Source organism: Schistocerca gregaria, chromosome 4 (genome assembly GCF_023897955.1).
Source record: "Schistocerca gregaria isolate iqSchGreg1 chromosome 4, iqSchGreg1.2, whole genome shotgun sequence".
In the NCBI taxonomy this organism is placed as follows: Eukaryota; Metazoa; Arthropoda; class Insecta; order Orthoptera; family Acrididae; genus Schistocerca; species Schistocerca gregaria.
This window is the reverse complement of record NC_064923.1, coordinates 538,094,807-538,114,242: the sequence shown is the minus strand read 5'-3', so window position 1 is coordinate 538,114,242 and position 19,436 is coordinate 538,094,807. Positions and strand designations below refer to the sequence as shown.

At 44.4% G+C, this 19,436-nt stretch overlaps 1 protein-coding gene and 1 non-coding gene across 3 annotated transcripts in view; one reads left to right on the top strand and one right to left on the bottom strand.

The window, feature by feature from the left end:
• Positions 1-19,436, top strand: part of LOC126267335 (nephrin-like) — a 747,526-nt gene that overhangs the window by 450,377 nt on the left and 277,713 nt on the right. The gene's annotated exons all lie outside the window — the stretch shown is intronic.
• Trnas-cga (transfer RNA serine (anticodon CGA)) lies at positions 12,408-12,482 on the bottom strand. Its single transcript has one exon. It is a non-coding gene; the product is annotated as a tRNA-Ser (tRNA).

The window sequence follows — 19,436 nt, the reverse complement described above, 5'->3', positions numbered from 1 at the left end:
GAAGCCACGTGAACAGCGGCGAGGCGCCTAAGAACGTTGGACAACCCTGCGTGGCAATAGATACTTCTGTGACGGTCTGCCCCCTTGCGAAGGTAAACTGTTAGCTCAAACACTATATAAGTTCCACTCCCCGTCCCCCAAATACAAAAGAGAAAAAAAAATCACTTAGAACCAACTTTTCCAACGATAGTACGGTCTTCACCTGTTCGCCAGTGCTGAATCAACAGCCTTCCGCTATTTGTATAGTTTCTTTTTCTTTGGGGTAAAGGGATACCCTAGCGCACTCCCAGGGTGACTCTCTGGCAGAACAGACACAAGTGAAATATATATATTTCTTTAATAGTGCGACGGCTGCTTGGCGTTTGTTTCAGTGCGGATGCACCAATAGAGTCTGAACTCTAACTGGAGTTAATTATTTACAAGTAGGGGATTAATGGGTGCGGTAAGCTGGAAATTCGAATCGGCCAGGAATCGTGTCCAGATGGCCAAAGTGCTTAAGGCAACCGCTGATGAGAAGTTGTAAATCCGAATTCGAGTCCCAGTCCGGCACAAATTTTCACCTACGCCTTTGCATTACCACAGTGCCCTGTGCCGCTGAAAGTCATGAATTACCACCCATACTTTCCCTTTCTTTCCCCCTTCTCTATTTCATATAACTACAAATAGCATTATATGCCTAGACAGGCTACGACAATAACAATTACAGTGCCTGTGTTGTGAAGAAGTACGATGCAACATTTCTCCGGGCATGCATGCAAGTCGGAAGACTCATTCCATGGTATTTCTACACAATGCAGGCACTGCAATTTCTTAGTTATCTGGCGACACACACTGGACTCGCAGTCGGAAGGACGGTGGTTAAAACCCCCGTCCAGCCAACCTGATTTAGGATTCCGTTGGTTCCCTAAATCGCTTCAAGCAAACTCTGTGATGATTCCTTTGAAAAGATGCGGCCGATTTCCTTTTACACCCTTCCCTAATCCGATGAAACGATTACGTCGTTGTTTGGCCCCTCTCCCGAATCAACCGCCCAACCAATCGGCCGACACCAGGCCTGCCATAAAATGTCTCCCCTGCATGGAAAAAACCTTAATGTTGTGTACTACACTCATGCTAAAAAAATGAAGGATAATGCTGATACATGGTGAAACAACACTCTGGTGGGCGGTCTGCGGGTTTACATCACCTCGATATATGACCATGCGGCTCATTTGTCCTGAGGTCGTCGCACGGTGTCCCTGGCAGCAGTCTACAGACGCAGAGCTGTGCTGTTGCATGTCAGAGTACGCTGCAGGGAGTAAGTGTGCAGACGTTTTCAGATGTGCTAACGGTGACTGTGTGTTGAAAGTCGCTCAAAGAACACATATTGATGACGTTATGAGGGGTAGAATACTAGGGCGACTGGAGGCTGGTCAAACACAGAAGGTCGTAGCACGGGCCTCCTTGTGCCACAAAGTGTGATCTCAGGATTATGGCAATGATTCCAGAAGACAGGAAATGTGTCCAGGCGCTACAGTATTGGACGTCCACAGTGTAAAACACCACAAGAAGACCGATATCTCACCATCAATGTCCGCAGACGGCGACGTGGTACAGAAAGTAGCCTTGCTCGGGACCTTACCGCAGCCGCTGTCTCCAGACACACAGTCTACAGACGATTGAACAGACATGGTATATTAGCCCGGAGACCTGCAAGGTGCATTCCACTGACCTCTGGTCACAGGAGAGCCCGTAAAGCCTGGTATAAAGAACACAGTACATGTTCATTGGAACATTGGTCATAGGTTATGTTCACAGATGAGTCCAGGTATAGTCTGAACAGTGATCCTCTCTGGGTTTTCATCTGGCGTGAAGCAGGAACCAGATACCAACCCCTTAATGTCCTTGAAAGAGACCTGTATGGAGGTCGTGGTTTGTTGGTGTGGGGGTGGGATTATGATTGGTGCACATACACCCCTGCATGTCTTTGACTGAGGAACGATAACAGGTTAGGTGTGTCGGGACGTCATTTTGCACCAGTGTGTCCGCCTTTTCAGGGGTGCAGTGCGTCCCACCTTACTCCTGATGGATGATAACGCGTGGCCCCACCGAGCTGCCATCGTGGAGGAGTACCTTGAAACAGAAGATATGGAGTGGCCTGCCTGTTCTCCAGACGTAAAACCCATAGAGCACGTCTGGGATGCCCTCGGTCGACGTATCACTGCATGTCTTCAAACCCCTAGGACACTTCAGGAGCTGCGAGGCACTGGTGCAAGAATGCGAGGCTATACCCCAGCAGCTGCTCGACCACCTGATCCAGAGTGTGCCAACCCGTTGTACAACCTGTGTACGTGTGCATGGTAATCATATCCCATATTGATGTCGAGGTACATGCGCAGGACACAGTGACGTTTTCTAGCACATGTGTTTCTGGACGGTTATCCCAACTTATCATCAATACCGTGGACTTACAGACCTGCGTCGTGTGTGTTCCCTATGTGCCTTTGCTATTAGCGCCAGTTTTGTGTAGTGCCGCTTTGTATTGCCCCACATTCTGCAATTATCCTTAATTTATGAGCATGGGTGTAGTACATGCCAACGTCTTTCCGCAGTGGTAAGGCCGGTTGCCGTTTGATCACAGAAGATAATAGCTGTCGGGCTTGGCTAGCACTTGGATGGGTCACCATCCGTGTCAGCCGAGTGCTGTTGGCATAGGGGTGCACTCAGCGCTCGTAAGGCCAATTGAAGAGCTAAGTGTTTAAGAAGCAGCGACACCGGTCACGGTAAATGACAACGGTCGGGAGAGCGGTGTGCTGCCCACGTGCCTCACCGTATCAGCATCCGGTGACGCGTGATAGCGGAGCAGGTGCGACACACGGACGACGGCATATGAAAGTTTCAGCCTAGTCCTCATTTGAGTTTTGGAAGCCGAAGCGGTTTAGGAGACAGCTTGCGAAAAGCAGGGAATGGAGATTCGAGTGCCGGTCAGGCGCAAATTTTCATTTGTCACTAATAAGTAGCGCTGCTGAAGGCTAATGGTACTCCAAATTCATAATACATTTCTTAGAACCCATATTAATGTCCATTAATAGCGTCAGGATAATTTTGATCACATGTGTATAATGATGATTGCCTTGTATCCAAATAGAAACCAGATATCAGAAACGGGGTTGAGGTCGGTGTCATAGAACGGCGAGGTCGATTGTAATAAAAGTAAGACCAATAAATACAGCAATATGTGTCACCCGTGCAACATAATGAATTATATTTCACTGTGGTTTTAAAAAGATGCTAAGTAATAGGACTGAGAGCACCATTCAAGATTAAGAAGACTATTCTCTCTTAACTTTTGTTTCCCTTCCGGGCTTTGCACGTTTGCACGTCCGTCTAAGTGCGAAAGTAGATCGCACTGTGTCGTCCGTTGTAGCGTCGAGGCCCGTGGGGACAGTGGTGAGGTCCTAGACGCCTGCTGGCAACCTATTGAGTGCGACGACGCTCGGCGTCGGGACGCCGTGGACAAAAGACGCCGGCTGGCGTAGCCAGGGAATCAGACGCGCAGACACTTTCTCCCTCCCATTCTCTGCCCCCTCTTTCCTGTCGGGGAATTAAGAAGCGGCCGGCCTGCGTTAACTACTGCGCCCTCGGAAGCCGGGATTACATTTCACCGGCGCCTCTGCGCCACGGCGGTTTCTTTTACCGCTTCCTTCCTGCTCGCGCTGTTCTGCGGCGCTCTTTGCAGACGCCCTAGCTTGGGCTAGGAGGTGGAGTCGGTGGGATAAGAGGGTGGGGCGAGCGAGGGGGGGGGGGGGGGGGACGTGTTGAAAGAGGGCCGCGCTTGTAAAATGGCAGCCACTTCATTCTCCGCGCCAGCCGTCTTTGTGTTCACCGCCACTGAGAATGAGAAGCCGAGGCCACAACACGCGGGGATTACAGCGCTGAAGGGAAAGGGTGAGCGACTGTAGATGGCAAACTGTTGCATTAAGGAACGACCACCACACACTAGGTTTAGCAGTCTAGAAATATTTACAACTTCTTTTCTAAATTTGGAATTCAGCGCGATTATTCCTCAATTAAAGGATGTGTTTCGAAGCGGAATAATTTTATGATCGACTCTCAGCGTGCAAGCTACGATAGACGACGACTAATGCACCACATTTACAAAGTAATCTCAGTTCTCTTTAGCAAGGTGAAACTGTCTTGAACCTTTGTCTTGGAGTGTGTCGCAATGTTGTTCTGTTCGTTTCGCTTTCTAGATGCAGTGATTATTGAATGGACTCTTAACGATAAGGTTTGGAGTCACTTCTGTTTATGACTCCTTAAATAATCAGTAACTCCGCTGTTTTTGGCCACAAACGTTCATCAAATAAATTATACGATCCTATTGGACGAGGGGGTGTCAGTAATGGATGAAGTTGCTGGGTCATGGGCTCGCGTATACGAAAAACCAAAAGATGATATCTGAATTCAGTATGCCCAAACAGCATTAAGTTAACTCCTAACAATCAAGTTTTACTTCAGATTGGACCAAAAACAAAAGAATGGCTGACGACATTCTACTCCCACATACTCCAGTCAAGAGTTGTGCCAAAATAATTCACGAGGACAAAGATCATTGCCATCCTCAAACCAGGAAGGCGAGACGATAAAACAAAAAGCTATAGACCAATCGCTCTCTTTAAGTGTAGCATATAAACTGCTTGAGCGTCTCCTTCACAATAGACTAACATCAATCATACTGAAATCTCTGCCTATCGATCAGGTCCTCGCATTAACAATGTTCATTGAGAGGAGCTGTGAACAACGCCTGAGAACTGGGACGGTTTTCGTCGATTTGACAGCAGCATATGATACTGTCTGGAGAGAACGAATAACATATAAGTTCCCAAAAGCTACTACATGTAAAACGATGATGTCTGTTGTGTTGGCCGAAGAGCCAACACCGTGTTACTAGAGGAGGCCGAAGTGCACGCGTTTTAGCTCACACAGGCTGGCTTGAGGAGGGAAGAATTACACTGACGTGAGGTCTGGCACATGACAAGGCAGTAGAATTCAGAAAGCGGACCAAAGTGTTTGATACTTAACTTTAATCCACTCATGATGAACGTCGCTCTTGACGGTACACGATTGACAATATCTGTTCAGAATACATTCTTGAAGAATATGGCGCCTTGCTAGATCGCAGCAAACGACGTAGCTGAAGGCTATACTAAACTGTCGTCTCGGCAAATGAGAGCGTATGGAGCCAGTGAACCATCGCTAGCAAAGTCGGCTGTACCATTGGGGCGAATGGTAGGGAGTCTCTCTAGACTAGACCTGCCGTGTGGCGGCGCTCGGTCTGCAATCACTGATAGTGGCGACACGCGGGTCAGACGTATACTAACGGACCGCGGCCGATTTAAAGGCTACCACCTAGCAAATGTGGTGTCTGGCGGTGACACCACGATGTCTCTTTTAGAGAACGTGTTGTCAAATAGGATCTTGCAAATCTCAATGTTTGACTATTTCAGCAAATCAGAACTTCTGAGTAATGGTCTCCCCCCAAGGATCAGTGCTTGCGCCTCTGCCGTTCAATCTCTCTGTAGCCGACCCATCGTCACCCGCACCCAGAAAATTTATTTTCACAGATGACATCACTCTTGCATGCCAACATACTCTTGAACAGACTCTCACCCAAGACCTGTATCTGTTGCCTGAATACTTCAGGAAATGGCTACTAATCCCCAGCGCTCTAAAAATGGAGACCTCATGCTTCCATCTAAATAATAGGCTGACTGGAACACCTCAAGAGATATCTCTGAACGGTACTGCGCTTCATTACAATTCCCACCAAAATATCTGGGCGTAACATTGGATCGAACTGTCTCTTATAGAAAAAAACACCTATCAAATCTGGCCGCAAAACTGAAATCCCGAAACAACATCCTCCACAAATTACGGGAACGACCTGGGGAGCTGTTGCAGAGACACTCCGTACCACCGCTCTAAGCCTGGTCTACTCAACAGCTGAATACTACGCTTTGGTGTTGCTAAGTAGCCCGCACGTGGGAAAAGTAGATGTGGTGCTAAATCAGACGATGTGAATAATAGCTGGAGTATTAAAGCCACTCCACTCTACTAGCTACCAGTCCTCAGTAACATGGAACCGCCTTATATATAACGATGCAATACACTCATAAAAGAGTTTAAAAAGATCTCCAGTAACACATCGCTGCCAACCCACCAGGATCTTACTGTATTTAGAAGACTCAAATCCGGAAATCCTCCTGTGGAGACTGCACAGCAACTTCTGAGCCAAAACTACAATGTTGTTGAAATCTGGCGATCGAGCTAGGGAAACAGAGCAAATCCCAGATGGCATACATTATTTGAGACCCCCAACCATGCAGAGGGCTTTCACCTCCCAAGGAAAACCTGGGTAACACTCAACAGAACATGGACAGGTTATGGCCGATGCCGATCCTTGATGAACAGTTGAACTTGAGACCTGACCCAGGGTGCAGAAGCTGTGGAGTGGTTGCAGAATCTCAGTGCGAAATTGTGATTGCTGAAAATACAGGAATCTGAACTTCATGCAATCTTATTGTTTTGTAATTTAGTTATACATTTATTGTTATGTCCTAATGTTCAATTTACCTTATTTTATTACGTTTTTATCCAATATTTTAACTATATATGTTCTTTTTCATGCTGTTTCCAGTGTAGTGTTTCATGATATAAGCTAGATAAATAAATAACTTCAGATTGCTGCAGCTTGCAGACGGAGAATGTATTACACAGTTCCTGCTTATTGATGTCTATAAAGGGTGACTCTGTGATATGACAAACTTTCAGGGATGATGGAGAAAGATAAATTCAGCAGTCTGAGTTAAGGGACCCTGATTTGCAAATGTCCAAGTTCTAATTTATATCTAATTGCTAAAATTGTAGGGTAGCAACTTTCAGAGGCAGTAGTATTGAAAAAAACAAGGAAAAAAATGTCTAGTAAACTTATGGACACTGTGCGGCTGATCCCGGCGGAGGTTCGAGTCCTCCCTCGTGCATGGGTGTGTGTGTTGGTCCTTAGGATAATTTAGGTTAAGAAGTGTGTAAACTTAGGGACTGATGACCTTAGCAGTTAAGTCCCATAAGATTTCACACACTCACGTGAAACTTATGGACACTTGTTCAACTTCGACGCCCTGAAAAGTGTCTACTACTGAACAAGTGCCGGTAGTTTTTAAGATATGCTTTTGGAACCCATGCCTACTGGCAGGTTTTTTCTTGTTTTATTCCATACTAGTTGCTGCAAAAATACAGAAATGAAAAAGTTTACAGTAGAGAGATGTCTTTCACAGTATCGAAGATCAACAAATGCGCGTATCTCTTAAGGTATGCATTTTAGTGTCCATACTTAAGAGATATATTTCTCTTTTGTTTTAGTTCATACTACCACCTTTGAAAGTTGCCGACCCTACAGTCTTAGCATCAACAGTCCTGGTACAGGTTTTCCACTGTAAGAGAAATCAGAACGATTTTCGCTTGGAACTTTCGACTCCATCGTTTTCGCACCTAGATCAGTTACCTGAAATTGATACATTTGCCCTTTTCCATCATCCCTGAAAGATTGTAACATCATTAAGGAATCATTCTGTAGATGCAGCTCTAGAAAACACATGGTTTAAATAACTCCTCCCACTGTAAAACGGGCTTACAGTTGAATGACGTCGACGTCTTGCCACGATATTTCAGGCGACAGTTATCTGATCGTCTTCATGTGAGTTTTAGGCAGTGTCAGCCGAAATTGCGTGAAAGATGTCGACGTCATCCGCGTGCACGCCCGAAATCTTATGGAAAACAATTTGTCAAAATGGAAATGGCAAGACAAGTGATCTTGAAAAATATTTTTTTTTAAGATCTAATATAAATTTAACTGCCAGGGAATCTTTTTTGAATGTTTTTCTATGGAGCTTAGGTACGTACGAATGTGAAAGTGGACGATATCAGTTCAGACGAGAAGAAAAAAGAAACTTTAGAATTGTATTGCTACAGAAGAAAGTTTAAAAATTAAATGGTTTGTTCGAATAACTAATGAGGTACTAAATGGAACTGCGTTTCAAAGAAATTGACTAAAAAGAGAAATAGACTGATAGTGATACATCAGGAGGCAGTTTTGTAATGGAAGGACGTGTGGGGATAAAAGTTGTAGAAGGAGACCAAGATTTGAACTTCAATAAGCAGGGTCAAGTTATTGTAAGTTGCATTAGTTAAGCTGAGGTGAGGTTTGGACAGAATAGGCTAACGTAGGTAATTGCATCAAACAACAACACTAATTCGCAACAGACATCTGTATCTCTATCTGACTTTTGTGCATTAGTCAGTCGAATAAGCAGCAGATGGTTGTTACTGCTACGTTTACACATTGCATTATGTCTGACCACAAGGCATTGTTACAGGAAATTCAGTATCGCGAGATATCATGTCAACACATTCGTAACATCATCATATTGGGAATCATGATGTACAAGCAATCGGTCTCTAGAGACTCTAAACATTCATACCTCTAACGTTAGTAAGGCGTGTGATAACGAACTCTTGCTCAAGTACTCTCCTACAGAGGACTTCTGATCTATCATGACCAGATGCTGCTTACATAAAAATTCCATACGCAGAGCGAAAATGCTGCGTTGCTTTATTAGCATTATCTTTCTTAACATGTTGCATGTGTGTTACCAAATATGCTTCCGAGAGCATGGACAAACCCATAACGAGGGCCGAAATTAGAAAGTACGTTTTACTTACTAGTAAATGTTGCTTTACTTACTATTATTTGCATAATAAAACGACAAACCTTTTTACACACTTTTGATGCAATATATCTGCAAAACAGCGAAAGTTAAGTTTGTTATTAGCAGCAGCAGTTTCGTCCTGCAGGTAGCGTTGCAGACCGACTAACTAACCACTTGTTAACTAGATATATGGCAGGGAATTTTATGGAATGTATCATTAAAAGCACTATCTATACCGGATAATTTGTACAGTTTGCTAGCCAATCCCCCATTCTAATCTCCGGGCGGGGAATATTCAGGACGACGTCGTTATCAGGAGAAACAAAAGTGCCGTCCTACGGACTGGAGCGGGGAATCTCAGATCCTTAATCGGGCAGGTATGTTAGAAAATTTAAAAAAGGAAATGGATAGGTTACAGTTAGATATAGTGGGAATTAGTGAAGTTGGGTAGCTGGAGGGACAGGTCTTCTGGTCAGGAGAATACAAGGTTATAAATACAAAACCAAATAGGGGTAATGCAAGAGTAGGTTTACTAATGAATAAAAAATAGAAACGCGGATAAACCACAACGAACAGCATAGGGAACGAATTATTGTAACCAAAATAGACACGAAATTTAATGCAACTAGCTCCGCAGATGTTGAAGAGATTGAAGAAATTTATGATGAGATAAATGAAATTATTAAGTGAGATGAAGATTAGATGGGTAGAGTACATAACTAATGAGGTACTGAACAAAACTGAGGAGAAGAGGAATTTTTGGCACAACTTGGCTAGAAGAAGGAATGGGTTGGAAGAACAAGTTCTGAGGTATCAAGGGATCACCAATTTAGTAAGAGGGTAAGAATTGTAGAAGGAGACCAAGGGGTGAATACACTAAGCAGATTCAGAAGGCTGTAGCTTACCGTAATCACACGGAGATGAATAGGCTTGGGCAGGGTAGAGTAGCATGGAGAGCTGCATCAAACCAGTCTTGGCACTGAAGACCAAAAAACAGGTAGCCAATCGCTAAGGAGAATCATATTCGATTTTACAAAACTACATTGTTGACATTTCTGATAAATCAGTCCTACGTTAGGATAAGCTAGTGTTCCATCAACGATGAGTTCAAAGGAGATCAGTTGGATTTGCAAGAATGTGTAAAATGATTGGCATTTTCAAGGGAACTACCGTGGTATTCGCCTTAATAAATTCAGAAAAACATGGTGAATCTTAATGTTGATAGCCAGGGGCGGGTTAGAACTCATCTCATCTATAGCAGGAGTTCAGTACTAAGCTATTAAGGCAACCAGCTCGGCCGGTAAATGAGTAAAGGGAGGACATTGACTGGAAGAACATCAATAGTTTGTGGTCACGTCGTTAACAATTCAAGTAAGGTGGAACATACTTTCTCGAGACCGGTATGACAAGAAGTGAAGGAAACTTGCTGAGCTGCACATCCGGTACGTCTATAATAAAATGAAATAATGTTCATGACAGAGACTTTATGTAGCATGTTGGTGGCGGCAGGAAACGACCTTCTGCATCTACATCTACGTAGATACCCCGCAAGTCACAGTATGGTGCGTTGTGGAGGGTACTCTGCACAACTACTAGTCATTTCCTTTCCCGTTCCACTCGAAAATAGAGCGAGTGGAAAACGAGTGTCTATATACCTTCATAAGAACCCTAATTTCTCGTATCTTATTTCCGGGGTCCTTATGCCCAATGTATGTAGGCGGCAGTAGAATCGTTTGGAAGTCAGCTTCAAATGCCGGTTCTCTATGCTTTCTAAACTGTGTTTCTCGAAAAGAACGTCACCTTTCCTCCAGTGTTTCCCATCTGTGTTTCCGAAGCATTCCGTTGCACGTACACGGTATTCGAACCTAAAGTTAAAAAATCTAGCAGCCCGCCTCTGAACTTCTTCGATGTCTTCCTTCGGCCGAACTGGTACGGATCCTAAAAACTCGAGCAGCACTCAAGAATAGGTCGCACATGCGACCTATATTCGGTCCCGCTTAAGACGAGCCACTTTTTCCTAAAATTCACCCAATAAACCGAAGTCGACCAGTCATCTTCCCTACCACAGTTCTCACTTATTCGTTTCATTTCGTATCGCTTTGAAACGTTTCTTGCCCAGATAATTAGTCTGTGTCAAGAAGGACATTAGCAGTAGTGTATCTGAACATTACAGGTCTGTTCTTTCTACTAATGAGCATTAACTTACATTTTTCCACATTTAGGGCCAGCTGCCATTCATCACACCAACCAGAAATTTCTGCTAAGTCGTCCTGTACCTTCTTACAGTCATTCAAATTAGACACCTTACTGTACACGAGGGCATCATCAACAAACAACCGCAGATTGCTGCGCACCCCGTCCGCCAAACATTTACGTATAAAGAGATCATCTGCGGTCCCATAACACTTCATGAGGCACTTCTGACGATATTTTTGTCTCTGATGAATCTTTACCGTCGAGGACATAGCACTCGGTTGTACTACTCAAAAAGTTTTCGAGTCATTCAGACATTTGTGAACTTACTCCACATGCCCGTACCTTCGTTAACAGCCTGCAATGGGCACCATGGCAAATGCTTTCCGGAAACCTAGAACTCTGGAATCTGCCTATCGCCCTTCATTCATACTTCGCAGTACATCATGAAAAAATAGGGAAAGCTGCGTTTCGCAAGAATTTGTGGACATAAGCTTCTCAGTCTCAAGAAAGATATTGGAACCGAGACTATGTAAAAAGAATCTACAGTAGACTGAAGTTAGGGATTGTGGTCTGCAATTTTGCGGGTCCGTTCTTTTACCAGTCTTATATTTTGCAGGCGCCAGCGCTTTCTTTCAGTCACTTGCAACTTTACACTGGGCGACAAATTCACAATAAATGCATGCTAGGCAAGGGGCCAATGCCTTAGAGTACTCTTTGTAAAACCGAATTGGGTTTCTATCCGGACCTGGTCATTTATCTGTTTTCAAATTTTTCAGTTGTCTTTGAACGCCAGGAATGCTTATAACTGTGTCGTCCGTAGGGGAGTCTGTCCGGTGGTCAAATGACGGTATGTTTTCACAATGCTCCTGTTGCACGATTTATTGAACGTGAAATTTAAAACTTCCTCTTTTGTTTTGCTACCTTCAGCTGCCACGTCAAACTGGCCAACAGGGCACTAAATGGAAACTCAACGATTTTTCATAGGACCAGAACTTTCTCGGGTTCTCTGGAAAATATTTCGCTACGATGTGACGGTGGTAGTTGCAAGCTTCGCGCATAGATCTTCTCACAGAAGCACGAATCTCTGGTCTTCGCATCTTGTCATCCATGCGTTCTCTTTTGAACCGAGAGTGCAACAGCCTCTGCTTCCTCAGCATCTTCCAAATTTCGTTAATACACCATGGTGGATCTTTTGCATAATTTAACCACTTTTAAGCCCATATCTTCCCTAACCATGATTTACAACCTGCTTAAACATTGCCCGTAGCTCCTCTACATCCATCTTACTCGAACTAAGTAGTTGTAGTTCATTGTCAAAAGAGCTTCAAATAAATGCTTATCTTCTCCATCCAGCAGAGACACTGTCCTAGCCATCTTGACTAATTAACATTCGTAATCACAGAATGAGCTTTTCACTCTGCAGCGGAGTGTGCGCTGATATGAAACTTCCTGGCACATTAAAACTGTGTGCCCGACCGAGACTCGAACTCGGGACCTTTGCCTTTCGCGGGCAAGTGCTCTACCAACTGAGCTACCGAAGCACGACTCACGCCCGGTACTCACAGCTTTACTTCTGCCAGTACCTCGTCTCCTACCTTCCAAACTTTACAGAAGCTCTCCTGCGAGACATGCAGAACTAGCACTCCTGAAAGAAAGGATATTTCGGAGACATGGCTTAGCCTCAGCCTGGGGGAAAGAGTGAAAAGCTCATTCTGGAAACATCCCCCAGGCTGTGGCTAAGCCATGTCTCCGCAATATCCTTTCTTTCAGGAGTGCTAGTTCTGCATGTCTCGCAGGAGAGCTTCTGTAAAGTTTGGAAGGTAGGTGACGAGGTACTGGCAGAAGTAAAGCTGTGAGTACCGGGCCTGAGTCGTGCTTCGGTAGCTCTGTTGGTAGAGCACTTGCCCGTGAAAGGCAAAGGTCCCGAGTTCGAGTCTCGGTCGGGCACACAGTTTTAATCTGCCAGGAAGTTTCATTCGTAATCACGATTGCTGTAATCACAAAATCAAATGACTCTAACCACTATGGGACTTACAATCCGAGGTCATCAGTCCCCTAGACTTAAATCTAATTAAACCTAACTAACATAAGGACAGCACACACATTCATGCCCGAGGCAGGATTACAACCTGCGACCGTAGCACCAGTGCGGTTCCGGACTGAAGCACCTAGAACCGCTCGGTCACAGCGGCTGGCGCTTTAATACCTTCATCGCTAATCCTCACTACTATACTGACATTTTCGACATTGTCCGGCCTATTTGTAGCTACAAGGTTTAAGATATTTCCGTTTTTCTGGGCTGCCTAGCTAGCTGCTGAAAACAGTTTCCAGAAAACGTGTTCAAAGGTTTTTCACATGACTGCCTGTCTTTACCCCGTACAATGAGTCCATAGACATCCTTGTCTATACTCGGTAGGTGAAAGTCGCATACAACTACAATACTGGCCATTAAAATTCCTACAACACGAAGATGACCTGTTACAGACGCGACATTTAACCGAGAAGAAGATGATGATTTGATATGCAAATGATTAGCTTTTCAGAGCAATCTCACAAGGTTGTCGCCGCTGGCAACACCTACAACGTGCTGACGTGAGGAAAGTTTCCAACCGATATCTTATACACAAACAGCAGCTTACCGGCATTGCCTGATGAAACCTTGTTGTGATGGCTCGTGTAAGGAGGAGAAATGCGTACCGTCACGTTTCCGACTTTGATAAGGTCGGATTGTAGCCTATTGCAATTGCTGTTTAAAGTATCGCGACATTGCTCCTCGCGTTGGTCGAGATTCAATTACTGTTAGCAAAATATGGACCGGTAGGTTGAGGAGGGTAATACGGAACGCCGTGCTGGATCCCAACGGCCTCGTATCACTAGCAGTCGAGATGACAGGCATCTTATCCTCATGGCTGTAACGGATTGTGCGGCCACATCTCGATCCCTGAGTCAACAGATGGGGACGTTTGCAAGACAACAACCATCTGCACGGACAATTCAACGACTTTTGCAGCAGCGTGGACTATCATCTCGGAGACCGTGGCTGCGGTTACCCTTGACGCTGCATCACAGACAGGAGCGCCTGCGATGGTGTACTCAACGACAAACCTGGTTGCACGAATGCAGATGAATCCCGTTTCTGTTTACAGCATGATGATGGTCGCATCCGTGTTTGACCACATCGCGGTGAACGCACATTGGAGGCGTGTATTCGTCATCGCCATACTGGCGTACCACCTTGCGTGGTGGTATGGGGTGCCATTGGTTACACGTCTCGGCCACCTCTTGTTGGCATTGACAGTATTTTGAACAGTAGACGTTACATTTCAGATGTACCCTTCATTCGATCCTTGCGAAACCCTAAATTTCAGCAGGATAATGCACGACCGCATGTTGCAGGTCCTACACGGACCTTTCTGGATACAGAAAATATTATACTGCTGCCCTGGCCAGCATATTCTCCAGATCTCTCACCAACTGAAAACGTCTGGTCAGTGGTAGCCGAGCAACTGGCTCGTAACAATACGCTAGTCACTACTCTTGATGAACTGTGGGGGTTGCATGGGCAGCTGTACTTGTACACGCCCTCCAAGCTCTGTTTGACTCAATGCCCAGGCGTATCGAGGCCGTTATTACGGTTGGAGGCGGTTGTTCTTCTCAGGACCTTTGCACCCTAATTGCGTGAAAATATAATCACATGTCAGTTTTAGTAAAATATATTTGTCCAATGAATACCTGTTTATCATCTGCATTTCTTCTTGGTGAAGCAATTTTAATGGCCAGTCGTGTAGTATTGCAAGATTTGGGTATTTACGCGCTACTGATCGCAGACTTTCTTTGAATGACTCTAGAATCGGGTGTCCCGTAAAAATATTCACCAATTAACTTGGATTCTACTTCATCTGCTACACGCGATCACATAAGTTTACTGTTACACTTTATATCAACGTCAATAGAGACAACGTTTTTGTCAACTGCAGTGAACACTCCCAATCCTATGGCCTGTAATCCGTCTTTCCTATATTCGTTCCATCATCATCATCATCATTTAAGACTGATTATGCCTATCAGCGTTCAGTCTGGAGCATAGCCCCTTATAAAATTCCTCCGTGATCCCCTATTCAGTGCTAACATTGGTGCCTCTTCTGATGTATAACCTATTACTTCAAAATCATCCTTAACCGAATCCAGGTACCTTCTCTTTGGTCTGCCCCGACTCCTCCTACCCTCTACTGCTGAACCCATGAGTCTTTTGGGTAACCTTGCTTTTCCTATGCGCTTAACATGACCCCACCATCTAAGCCTGTTCGCCCTGACTGCTAAATCTATAGAGTTTATTCCCAGTTTTTCTTTGCTTTCCTCATTGCGGACACCCTCCTGCCATTGTTCTAATCTACTAGTACCTCCAATCATCCTAGCTACTTTCAATCCGTAACCTCAATCTTGTTGATAAGGTAACCTGAATCCACCCAGCTTTCGCTCCCATACAACAAAGTTGGTCGGAAGATTGAACGGTGCACAGATAACTTAGTCTTGGAACTGACTTCCTTCTTGCAGAATAGAGTAGATCGTAGCTGAGCGCTCACTGCATACCTTTGCTACACCTCGCTTCCAGTTCTTTCACTATGTTACCATCCTGTGAGAATATGCATCTTAAGTACTTGAAACCGGCCACCTGTTCTAACTTTGTTCCTCCTATTTGGCACTCAATCCGTTTATATTTCTTTCCCACTGATAATACTTTCGTTTTGGAGATGCTAATCTTCATACCATAGTCCTTACATTTCTGATCTAGCTCTGAAATATTACTTTGCAAACTTTCAGTCGAATCAGCCATCACAACCAAGTCATCCGCATATGCAAGACTGCTTATTTTGTGTCCGCATATCTTAATCTCACCCAGGCAGTCTCTTGTTTTCAACATATGATCCATAAATAATATGAACAACAGTGGAGACAGCTTGCAGCCCTGTCTTCCCCTGAAACTACTCTGAACCATGAACTCAGTTTACCGTCAACTCTAACTGCTGCCTGACTATCCATGTAAAGACCTTTAACTGTTTGCAAAAGTTTGCCTCCTATTCCATAATCTCGTGCAACAGACAATACCTTCCTCCTAGGAACCCGGTCATATGCCTTTTCTAGATCTATAAAGCATAGATACAATTCCCTGTTCCACTCATAACACTTCTCCATTATTTGCCGTAAGCTAAAGATCTGGTCCTGACAACCTCTAAGAGGCCTAAACCCACATTGATTTTTATCCAATTGGTCCTCAACTAATACTCGCACAACAATACCTGAGAGAATTTTACCCACAACGCTGATTAAAGAGATACCTCTGTAGTTGTTACAATCTTTTCTGTTTCCATGTTTAAAGATTGGTGTGATTACTGCTAATGTCCAGTCTGATGGAACCTGTCCCGGCTCCCAGGCCATTTCAATTATCCTGTGTAGCCATTTAAGACCTGACGTTCCACTGTATTTGATGAGTTCCGACTTAATTTCATCCTCCCCAGCCGCTTTATTGCACTGCTATCTACTGACCATTTTCTCCACTTCCTCAAATGTGATCCTGTTTCCATCATCATTCCTATCCCATTGTACCTCGAAATTTGAAACATTACTGATCGTATTTTCACCTACATTGAGCAACTCTTCAAAATGTTCCCCCCATCTGCCCAAGGAATCCACAGGATTTACCAGCAGTTTTTCTGACCTGTCCAAAATATTTGTCATTTTCTTCTTACCTCCCTTTCGAAGACTGCTAATTACACTCCAGAATGGTTTTCCAGTAGCTTGACCCAAAGCCTCCAACCTGTTACCAAAGTCTTCCCAAGGTTTCTTCTTGGATGCTGCAATTATCTCTTTAGCTTTGTTTCTTTCTTCAACATAACTTTCTCTGTCTACCTGAGTTCTAGTATGTAGCCATTTTTGATAGGCCTTCTTTTTCCTTTAACAGGCTGCCTTGACTGTGTCATTTCACCAAGCTGTTTGCCTCATCCTACTTTTACACACTACTGTTCCAAGACATTATTTAGCCACTTCTAGTACTGTGTCCCTGTACGTTGTCCATTCCTTTTCCAATGACTGTAATTGCCTACATTCAACTAACTGGTATCTTTCTGAGATCACTGTTATGTACTTGTGCCTGATTTCCTTATCCTGAAGTTTCTCCACTCTTATCCTCCTACATATGGACCTGACCTCCTGCACTTTCGGCCTCACAATCGCAATTTCACTGCAGATTAAATAATGATCAGTGTCATCAAAGAATCTCCTGTATACACATGTGTCCCTCACAGCCTTCCTGGATTCCTGATCTGTTATTATATAGTCAGTGACAGATCTGGTTCCCCTGCCTCCCCAAGTATACCGGTGAATGTTCTTATGTTTAAAAAAGGAGTTTGTGATTACTAAGCCCATGATGGCACAGAAATCCAAGAGTTGTTTCCCGTTCCTGTTGGCCTCCATATGCTCTCCACATTTACCCATAACCTTTTCATACCCTTCTGTTCGATTTCCAATCCTGGCATTAAAATCACCCATGAGCAGAACACTGTCCTTGTCCTTTACTCTAACAACTACATCACTGAGTGCCTCATAAAAACTATCCATCTTATCTTGATCTGTCCCTCCACAATGCGAATATACTGACACAATCCTAATTTTCTTGCTAGACACTGTCAAATCTATCCACATCAGTCGTTCATTTACGTACCTTATTGCAACTACGCTGGGTTCAATTTCTTTCCTGATGTAAAGCCCTACACCCCATTGTGCTATTCCTGCTTTGACTTCCTGAAAGGTAGACCTTGTATTCTCCCACTTCCTCTTCTTTCTCACCCCTTACCCGGATGTCACTAACAGCTAAAACGTCCAGCCCCATCTTACTTGCAGCCTTTGCCAACTCTACCTTCTTCCCAGAGTAGCCCCCATTGATATTAATAGCTCCCCATCTCATTATCTTTTGTTTGCCAAGTCGTATCTTAGGAGTCCCTGGTTTGGCAGTTAGAGGTGGGACTCCGTCACCTCCAAAGGTCCGAGGCATTTTGCTCTGATTGTTGCCAGCATAATATTTAAAGTACCAGGGAAGCAGGTTGCTAGCCTTACTTGCCCCGAGTCCCATTGAGTTTTACCCCTAACGGTTGAGGGACTAACCTGTGGATTTGGTAGTCTTTGCCGTATGAGCACAAAGCTGACCACGACTCAGAATATGTCCGAGATGTCTAGCCTTATTCCACAGTAACTGGTATCCCGACTGTCGGGACCACTTACTTGGCCACTCATACGTTGCCCGTGGTTCATGAACTAGGACATGACAGCAGGAACCCAAACCATGAACCATGACTTGCTAAATATCTCATAGCTATCCACTGGGGTTTCGGCCACCTCTCGACCTTAGAATAATTTGAGATTGAGTCGTTTCATGAATGGCAATAAGTTGTGGAATTTTATTACGAGTATTCGACAGTTTAGTGATAAAATTTTGACAGTCGAAGTATCTTTATTCTGAACGCCAACTGGCTTCCCATGCTGCGTATCGACTGGCGAGTGTTTATCAAACCACCTCAAACAAGCATCTAGCCTAAAATACCATCACTCTACAAGTACTGTGCTACCCGACCAGGTGCATTAGTGGGAAGTCTTAGTTTCGTGCTTTGCATGATGGAATCTGCATCTGAGACTCATAAAATGCTGGGTAAGGCCTATGCTGAGGCTCCTGTTTGTGAAAGAACGTCGGGTATCAGTTTGGCAGTGAAAAAGAGGAGGTTTTCGAGGCTAGTGAAACCGATGGAAAAAATCACGGGTAACGGTTGTCGAAAGCAGTTGTTTCCATTAAGCCAAGCGCTGAAAGACAAACTACTACAATAAGGTGAGACATATAAAAACTGATTTTGCAACACGGAAATGCTCCACCCCTTGTCGCAAAACCAATCAAAACCCTTGGAAATGTTGACCGCCGTATTCTGCAGACATTGCTGCCTTTGTCTACCACCTTTTTCGATTAATGACACAGGGCCTGGCTGACCAGCACTTTCAGTCAAATGAATAGCGGAAAAACTGGATTCATTAATGGGTCTCCTCAAAAGACGCTCAGATCTTCCTGTGCTGGATTCGTATGCCGCCAAAACAGGTGTGATAAAGTAGTGGCCAGAGATGGCCGATGCTATGAACCGTAAAATTCAGTGTTTCACAGTACAACCTCTTCCTCGAGAGAAAACGACGGAAGGAAAGTCTTAGCTCTGAAAGCATGATATGTAGTCAGTCAATAGAGGGTAATTCACCTCTGTGTTTCATGCAGCATGCAACACCTTCAAATGCCACACTCTATATTTTCGTATTCTCTCGCTTGCTGTAGGCAAGCTATTGGTCCTCTAGCTAAATGTTGTAACTGGAATGCGATTTCGATAGAGGCGCAGTTTTCTAATTATTCAAGAACAGGTACAAAAGTGACCTTTAAGCACATTTTTCTTGAGTAACTTGAAAACCATGGCC